Genomic DNA, 8,162 nt, shown 5'->3' on the forward strand with positions numbered 1-8,162 from the left:
TATTACAAAGAAACTTCTCAGCAACAGAAGCATTTAAGACATTTCTATAATTGTTGTAGAACTGTTGCTAAAATCAGGGCCAGCCCTTGATGCCGGTGATCCACACTCACTGTAGGCTCCTGCTCATGGAGCAGCACATCAAAAGACTAAGGAAATACAATTCTTCTGTAACAAATAAAATCATGTTAGATATGTCTGAAATGTAGAAAGGCATTACCATATAATTACTAAGAGTGTGTGAGCAGGTTTTCGGAACTAGCAAAAGGTAAGCATGCATTTTAAAATTTAGAATGAGGGTTCTTGTCTCTACAATGAAATACAATAACTTTGAAATAAGAAGTGATGGGCCATTTAGAGAATCAAGTGCTTTTCCAAGTGATATTTCTATCAAAAACGTAGTTTTCCCACTTTGAAGTAAACACATGCACAGCTCAAATTGTCAGTGATATACAAAACCGTTATGGTATAAAGAGACAAGAGGGTGTTTTCATGCACATTTCCTATAGCTACTTTTCCTGGCATAACCTACCTGAGAAAAATCCCACCTTTGCCAAGTACTGATTCAACCAAGCAAAGAATTTATAGTATGGAAAAAAAAATGTACCGACACTAGAGATATTTTAGGGAATTCTCTCGGTAATAAATTGGGAACTTTGTAACCACTATAAAACTTATTGTTTAGAAAGCAGATTTAGAAAGACTCCAATAGAGCTTCTGTATGACGGCCAGCACATACCTTCAGAAACAGAATGAATGGATTTTAGAAATATAGATTTTACCCAAAGTTTTTAAGAAGAACTCCGTGTCCATATATTTTTCATATAGAAAAAAATACAAAACAGTAGCAACAACAATCCCCCAAAACAAAACAAACAAACAAATAAAAAACACAACAAAGTATTGATTTAAGACTGAGAAAAAAAACAGGAACCGATAAAGAATTTGCAGCTCATTTGAAACAGCCTGTAGCCTTATTTCTGTCCAGAGAACAGCAAGGTCCTTTTGTGCTTGACTCTATAAAGCACTTTTAAAATTAGTTCTTTGAGAAATCTGTACAATGGAATTTTGGGCGTATTCACTCCTCCTCTCACTCTGCCCAGATTCATGGCCCTCTCTACTCACTAAAAACTGTGTCTTCTTCTCTTTCTTCTTCCTCCTCCTCCTCTTCCTCCTTCTTCTCTTCTTCTCGTACCCATCAAGTATGGTTGGTGCAGATGATACACTCTTGGAATGTAGTCAGCCCTTTTCCAGTAGCTATCAATGGCCAATACCTCCTTAGCGTGAAATTCATGCCCACCTCTCCTCTCCATGTTGGAATTTCGCCTGTTTTGAGCTTGTGCAGGACTTGTACATGCTGTCTCAACTTCTGAATTCTCATGTGCCACTGCCCTGCTACCAGAAAACACTGTTTCCTTGTCGTTGTCAACTGCTCTGATAGTAATTGTAATCTATTTCAAAATGCATTTGGCTTAGTCATGAAATGTGACTATTTTTTTTTTGAGCTAGAACACATTTGTTAGTGAAGAATCATTCTATTAAAGTTATTAATTACTTTATTTACTCACATAAATATTTTGACCTTGTTTCAAATGTATACAGAAGGCAGGACTTCAACATAAATACTATAAGCCCAAAGAAGTATTCGAAATGAATTTAGAGATATTCATTTAGAGATATCACAAGCAGGATTTATAACAGGTTTCTGGGTGGTAGTTTTCTACAGGGAGCAGAAGTCACAGATGACTTTGAGAATTTGTGAGAAGTATGGATCTTCTTTCATAAACAATACATATCTAAATCTGTACCAGAACAAAGATTGAGGACAATTCTGAGATCAAAATTTCTTTGGGGGAGCATATAATAAATTCATGTTAATTAACTGGAAATCTGTTAAAAATCATAGATTTTATTAACTTAGCCTATTAGTTTTCTAGGGCTTCCATAAGAAAGTAGCATGAGTAGAGATTATTTAAAACAACAGAACAACATTGCCTTACCATTCTTTAGGCTATCTCTTTGTTAGTTCTTGGCCAGTGAAATATATAGATACCTCCCCAAGCATTATTCACTATTGCCAATGTTCTTGTTTACCTTCCAGAACTTGACAGGAAGACCCTACTGCTGAAGACATCATTTATTGGACTCAGTGAAAGAGGAAAGTTCATGCTTGTACTAACTTGGAAGCTCTATTCCTAGTGGCTAGCTTATATAGTGCTAGAAGGTGCTGTGCATGCTATGAGAAAAATAAACATCAATTTCAGCCAATGTGAGCCATGAAAGCTGCAATAATGACTAACCTAACAAGATATGACCACTAATGCAATAATGACATGAATGTTGTGGATGTAAGCAACCATTATCTGATGAATCTAAGCCCTCTGTATTAGTCAGGGCTCTCTAGAGGAATAAAACTTATAGAATGAGAGAGTTGCGCCGGCCTCCTGGTCTGAGAAGAGCGGGAGGAGGTGGCGGCCTCGGGAAGATGCTGCTCTTTGGCATAAATTGCAATCTATTAGGGATCGTTTCTCAGACTCGAGTTAGAAGTGAGAGTTCAGATAAGTGAGGCCGACATTGCTGCTTTGAACACCTCAGAAGGGGAGAATGGATTTATCAGGAGTGAAAAAGAAGAGCTTGCTAGGAGTCAAAGAAAATAATAAAAAGTCCAGCACTAGGGCTCCTTCTCCTACCAAACGCAAGGACCGCTCCGTCGAGAAGCCCAAGGATCGCTCTAAAGATAAAGGGGCCACTAAAGAGTCAAGTGAGAAGGACCGTGGCAGGGATAAGACTCGGTAGAGATAGAGTGCTTCAAGGGGGAGCAGCAGCACCAAGTCTCGATCTGGCTCAACCTCCAGCTCGGGCTCCAGCACCAGCACAGGCTCAAGCAGTGGTTCTAGCTCCTCTTCCGTGTCCAGCTCCTCAGGAAGCTCCAGCACTTCCCGAAGCTCCAGTTCTAGCAGCTCCTCTGGCTCCCCAAGCCCTTCTTGGCGCAGACATGACAAAAGGCGGCGTTCCTGCTCCAAATCCAAACCACCAAAAAGAGAGAAAAAGGCGGGGCCCTTCACCTAAACCCACCAAAGTGCACATTGGGAGGCTCACCAGGAATGTGACCAAGGATCATATCATGGAAATATTTTCTACTTATGGGAAAATTAAAATGATTGACATGCCTGTAGAAAGGATGCATCCTCATCTATCCAAAGGCTACGCACAGGTGGAGTTTGAGAACCCAGATGAAGCGGAGAAGGTGCTGAAGCACATGGATGGAGGACAAATTGATGGCCAAGAGATCACTGCAACTGCTGTATTGGCACCCTGGCCTCGGCCACCCCCACGGCGATTTAGCCCACCCAGGAGGATGCTTCTGCCACCACCCATGTGGCGCAGGTCATCCCCACGGATGAGAAGGAGGTCTCGCTCCCCAAGGCGCAGGTCCCCTGTGCGTAGGAGGTCTCGATCTCCCGGCCGCCGCCATAGGAGCCGCTCCAGCTCCAACTCCTCCCGATAAGCAGGGACCTTGATTTCGTACCTCAGTAACTTATGTTTCCCCAACTCAGTTTTGTCCTTTCTCTAGCCAAATGAGGGTCTGTAGGGAAGGATCCCATACCAGGTGGGCTTCGAAGACAGCAGTGGAGATATTTCCTCTGCAGGAGGATTCTGGCTGCAGAGGTACTGTTGATTCAGAACTGTGCCCATAGAGGTACCCTGTAGTTTTCTGGCTAGAAAGTTCACCCTTCCAGTTCTTGAGAATCTGCTTGGTAGCAGAGCCACCTGGGATAAGCAAGCCTTCAAATGGCAACACACCGTTTTCCACGGGTGACCTGGGACCAGTCAGGTAACCTGGTCGTGCCCTTGCCGTGTCCCCTTCGGAGTCCTCTTCAACTTGTAGGGTTAAACACCTTTCTCTTTTCCTGTCCCCATGTCTCTGTTACTCTCTGAAATTGGTGAGCCAGTTAGGTCTACAGGGTCCTCATGGAACCTACCGCCACCCTCGTTATCACCTGCCATTCATGGTGATGTTGCAGGTTAACCTTGGCAATGTATACATTGCTTTTTTTTGCTTTTATTGTACAGTCAGTACTATAAAATTTGTTTTGAGTTTTATAACTTTGTAGCATTTTAGATAAGGTTGTGTTTGTACTTGTGTAGAGTGAAAGGACTGTTGAATAAACCTAGGATTAGAATGCATATTGATAAAAAAAAAAACCCTTATAGAATGAATATATTTATCTCTACTTCTAACTCTGTCTCTATCTCAAGAGGATTTTTTTAAAAGAATGGCTTACAGGCTGTGGTCAACTTAGCCCAATAATGGCTGTCTACAAATGGAAGACCCAAGATTCCAGTAGTTGTTCAGTCCACAAGGCTGTCTCAGCTGGTCTTCAGTATATGCCTAAGTCTTGAAGTAGTAGGCTCTAATGCCAGTGAAGGAATTGACTTGCTATCAAGAATAAGAGCAAGCAGACACAGAGCAAGCTTCCTTCTTCCACGTTCTTTACATAGCCTGCCAGCAGAATGTGTATTCCAGATTAAGGGTTGATCTTCCCCACTCAAAAGACCTGGATTGAAAGTGTGTCTTCCCACCTAAAAGATATGGATTAGAAGTGGGTCTTCTCACTTCAAATGATTTAATTAAGAAAAACAAAACAAAACAAAACCCTCACAGTGTGCCCTGTCATTTGGGTTTTCATTAGTTTCAGAAGTCAAGTTGACAACCAAAAATAACCATTACAGCCTGTTTCATGAGATGGAACCCATTCCCATCATGAGGCCAAAGACCATGTGGCTAGATAGGCCATAGGCTATAGGGGAGAACCTAAAACTATCATTCTACTAAATGGATATTAGTATTAAAATGATTTGTAATAACTCATTGCTGTATTCATAGAACAGCGCCTTTCTCAACACTCATCAGAGAAGCTTCTTCTTGCAGTAGATGGCAATTAACAACACAAAGATCCTCAGCTGTTCAACATGAAGAGAGTGACATACTATGGACCACACAACCATAAATGGGTCATACATATGACATCCCTCCCACCAAGGCTCAGGAAACTTCAGGGAAGAGGGTGGTAGAGCAATTATAAGAGCCAGAGGTGTGTGTGGTGGTGGTGGGGATTGACTTTCAGAAAACAGTTTTTTCCCCCAGACAAAAGCAGTGCAATTTCACACTTGAACACATGGATTGAGACAGCATACACAAGACTCACTCCACCTCCAGCCAGACAAATCCCAGCATGGAGAAGGGAAGGTGGACACAAAATTCCACCCCTAGCTGAGAAGCTATTCACATTTGATAACTTCTGGAAAAGGGAGGTTCAGTCAGCTTTTCTAATGGTGTGACCCCTGTTAAGTTTACCACACTCTATAGCAGTCCCCACTCCAAATAGCTGAGTAACACAAACTTAACTGTATGGGGGCAAGGAGAGGAGGAAAGTCAATGTTGGGTAAAGAGATGAGATAGAGAGAGATCTTGGAGGAGTTGGGGGTACATGAATATGATCAAAACACATTCTATGAAATTTTCAAATTAGTAAAATATTATTTTAAAACATATGTTTGAAATTAAGTATTGAGAGCTAGTATATCTTTTGAAACTCTGGGTGGAGAACTCTTGTCTTTCTCCTGCTTCTGATAATTCTCTGGCAATAGCTGACATTTTTTCCTTTTTAGCAGAACTTCAATTTGGCCTTCCACTGACACAGCTCTTTGTGTGGATGTAGGTCTGTATCTCTTTCCTCTTCTATAATGACACCAGTTATATCAGGCCATCATAAACCAATATCAATTCATTACAATCTCTATGTCCAAAAACATTCTTCTGATCACATTTTGGGTGCTCAGATTTCAAAATATCACTAATGGGGAAGAGCACAAAATGTATAAAACTTTTATTCCTGTGAGAATAGTAACCAATTACAACTATGGTTGAGTCACTACCATGTCATGTCTTATAAAGTATTACACACATTAAAATAATTGTTGAGGTCTGGGAACATGACTCGGTGGTAAAGCACTTTCTGTGCGAGGATGAGAACCTAAATTCATATTTGTAACACCCACATAAAATAGGCAGCATGGTGCTTTGTAGCTAGAGTTTTCCTGCCTGGCCCACAGTCAGGGCAAATCTCTCTCACCTGCCAGTCCCACAGCCACTCAGACCCGACCAAGTAAACACAGAGACTTATATTGGTTACAAACTGTATGGCCGTGGCAGGCTTCTTGCTAACTGTTCTTACAGCTTAAATTAATCCATTTCCATTAATCTATACATTGCCACATGGCTCGTGGCTTACCAGCATCTTCACATGCTGCTTGTCCTGGTGGCGGCTGGCAGTGTCTCTCTGACTCAGCCTCCCACTTCCCAGCTTTATTCTCCTCCTTGCCCCGCCTATACTTCCTGCCTAGCCAACGGCCAATCAGTGTTTTATTGATTAATCAGCAACACATTTGCCATACATCCCACAGCAGTGCTTTGTGTACAGAATCTCAGCACTGGGGAGGGAAGAATAGGAGCCAGTGGATACTGTCGACTCTCTGACATAGCCAGTCTAGATAAGCTCCAGGGTCAATGAGAGACATTGTCTCAAAAATAAGATAAAGGGTGCTGGAGAGATGGTACATACACATGGTTAAGAGCATGTATTCTTGAAGAAGACCCAAATTCAATGCCCAGCACCCACAGGGTGATTCACAATCATCCACAACTTCAGTTGCAAGCTAATGTCCTGTTCCTGTTTTGAAGGCATCATACATACATACACACAGTTCACACATGTTTCTGCAGACAAAACATTCATACACATAAAACAAAATAAATATAAGAAGTGTAAAAATAGTGACAGAAGAAGATATCTAAAGTGGACATTTTGGTCTCCACTTACATACAGAGGAGTGCACCCACACCTATATGTACACACATATATACCACACACACAGAGAAGTAAAAACTTCTTTAAAGTAAACATATATAGTCTAAAAACTATTCAATATGTGGAGATGCAGAAAGCAGCTATACAACACTGAAATGCATGGCTGGGCAAAGCAAACCCTGTAAGAGTATTTTTCACTTTTCTTGTTTCATAGTTAAGAAGGTAAAGACATATAAATATGTATTTATATTTCTGAGTCTGGCTTAGTTTAATATGCTGGTCTTAAGTTGGATCATTTTCTAGCAAACTATGTAACTCCTTCTTGTAGATTATTAAATAAAACTACATTGTGTGTGCCTGGGGGCATGGGTATCACATTTTCTTATCCATTCACCTGCTGACGGACACCTCCACTGATTCCATAACTTAGCTATAGGCGCTAGTGCCATAGTCAACATGAATTTCCAAATATCTCTGTGGCTTGTTATTTAGAGTCCTTTGAGTCAACAGTCAGATCTGGTGCATCTGTCAGAAGGCAGGCCCACGTTTAGCTTTACGGGGAACTTCTGTATAAATTTCCATAGTGCTTAGACTGATTTACATTCCAACCAGTAAATACAAGGATTCACTGCTTCCCTTCTCACTAGCATTTGTCATCAGTGTTCTTTTCTACAGCCTCCCTGCCTGTGGTGAAATGAGTTCTCAGTGTAGTTTTAATCTTGGTTCCTTCAAGGCTTAGGATGCGGAGTCGTTCTTATGTGTTCATTGGCCATTTATATTTTATCTCTTGAGAATGGCCTGTTCATGTTGTTAGCCCATTGGTTACTTGAGTTGTTTGGGGCTTTTCTTTTGGTATTTGGTGTTTTGGTTTCTTTAGATGATGTAGATATTAGTCATATCATATACATAGCTAGCAAAGAATGTTTTCTATTTCGCAGAGTTGTTTTTTCATTTTGTAGAAGCTTTTTAATTTTTTTTTTTAAGATTTATTTATTACGTATACAGTATTCTGTCTATATGTATGACTGCAGGACAGAAGAGGGCACCAGATCTAATTACAGATGGTTGTGAGCCATCATGTGGTTGCTGGGAATTGAACTCAGGACCTCTGGAGCAACCAGTCAGTGCTCTTAACCTCTGAGCCATCTCTCCAGCCCAGCTTTTTAATTTTATATGATACCATATTATTTCTTGAGCTTCCAGGTACCTTAAACTAAAGTTCTAATAATGATGTTATAGTTATTCATAACGATGACAAAATAAAGATATTAATAAAAATGTTTAGTCTGCCTC

At 40.8% G+C, this 8,162-nt stretch overlaps 1 pseudogene; it reads left to right on the forward strand.

Moving 5' to 3' along the window:
- Positions 1-2,446: 2,446 nt before the first annotated feature.
- LOC131920590 (RNA-binding protein with serine-rich domain 1-like) lies at positions 2,447-4,185 on the forward strand (annotated as a pseudogene).
- The last annotated feature ends 3,977 nt before the right edge of the window (positions 4,186-8,162 follow it).

The sequence above is a fragment of the Peromyscus eremicus genome, chromosome 10 (genome assembly GCF_949786415.1).
Source record: "Peromyscus eremicus chromosome 10, PerEre_H2_v1, whole genome shotgun sequence".
Classification (NCBI taxonomy): domain Eukaryota; kingdom Metazoa; phylum Chordata; class Mammalia; order Rodentia; family Cricetidae; genus Peromyscus; species Peromyscus eremicus.